The 1,337-nt window shown below is 34.2% G+C and overlaps 1 long non-coding RNA gene across 1 annotated transcript; it reads left to right on the forward strand.

Annotated features, from left to right (window-relative positions):
• The first annotated feature begins 12 nt into the window (after positions 1 to 12).
• On the forward strand, positions 13 to 1,210 carry LOC125503045. The gene is made up of 2 exons (XR_007280664.1): positions 13 to 867; positions 1,118 to 1,210. It is a non-coding gene; the product is annotated as an uncharacterized LOC125503045 (long non-coding RNA).
• The last annotated feature ends 127 nt before the right edge of the window (positions 1,211 to 1,337 follow it).

A 1,337-nucleotide genomic window follows, 5' to 3' on the forward strand; every position in this document is an offset into this window, starting at 1 on the left:
GCAGTTAGCGGTTAGTTTGCTATTTGGTAAATATGTGGCGCACCCATAATGCAACGTAGCCGGTTCTAGGTCAACTTACGAGATTATTAGAGAATGAATAGAGAGGCAAACCGGTATAAACAAAATTTGAAAGAAAATCAGTGAACGGGGATTTTATTATATAGCGAAATTTTTTCGAGATTTTGATACCCGGATTATTGTTGTGTATTTTTTCGTTTAATCATAGTTGTAAAACTGATATTCGGTTAAGAAATTAATTTGAGTAATTTGTCATTGGGTGAGGCGACAACACTGTACTTCTTCTTCAGTTTGCGAATTTCCGAGGTACTGTGAGTGTTTACATTATCGTTTTGTTAAACAATTCTAAAATTCTTCTCTAAAACTGCATTATCATTTGACTACATGATGAGATCCTGCTTAGAGACGTTTTCAGAACACGGCATGGCGGATTTTATGTCGGAACTTTAACGCCCGGAGGAAAAAGTGTTCAGTGGCCCGTTTGTGAACCCAATATGGCTACATTTTTCACATTTCCTTACAAACTTTGTTAAAAGCTGTTAAAATTTTGACTTTCTACCGGGTCCTCCAGATAGTGATGAAAACAAGTGGAAATGTGCAGCTCATCTTAAAGCTTAGTATTCAGTATTTGATAGTAGATGCACGAATTTAACATGGAATGCTGTACCAACTTTAAATCTGAAGCCAGGTAACTAACAAATAAGTTTGACTCTTCTAGATAATAAATAGATAAATGAATACAGTTTGTGCGAGCATACATACATTCGAGGCAGATAATTATAAAGTTAATGAAGGCGGCTTCTAAATGCCAAGAAATTGAGGGTGCTGAATTATCAGATACTTTTCTAAGTACGAAATATATTTATTATATTTTATATATCGAAAATTACAATTACTGGAATGACATTACCAATTATTGGGTTACCAATTATTGTTAATGTTTTTTATGGGGAGTGCAATGTTTCCTGAAATTTCTTGAAAAAGCATTATTTATAAAGCAAAATTGACATTTGAGGAAAACAATTAGTAGTTCAATTGCTGAAGCGACAAATGATTTTAGGCAATGCCAGAAAATTAATTCCCCACATTGTTGTTTCAGAGCCGAGCAAATCAATCATCTTTCCGGAAAATATCCGGACAAGGGGAACACTGGTACATCACAGGAACAAACATTTGTTGCAAATAGTCCCGACAGCAACAAAACATGGTTGTAACTGATTTATTGACTACGTATTGAATAAAATATTACATAACAGGGTTTTTTTTATTGGCCCGATATATTTATTACGCTGATAACTGCAAGTTAAACTTGCAGTTTT

This window comes from Dendroctonus ponderosae, unplaced genomic scaffold (assembly GCF_020466585.1).
Source record: "Dendroctonus ponderosae isolate FM_Combo_2020 unplaced genomic scaffold, Dpon_F_20191213v2 Dpon_F_20191213_1156, whole genome shotgun sequence".
Taxonomy (NCBI): Eukaryota; Metazoa; Arthropoda; class Insecta; order Coleoptera; family Curculionidae; genus Dendroctonus; species Dendroctonus ponderosae.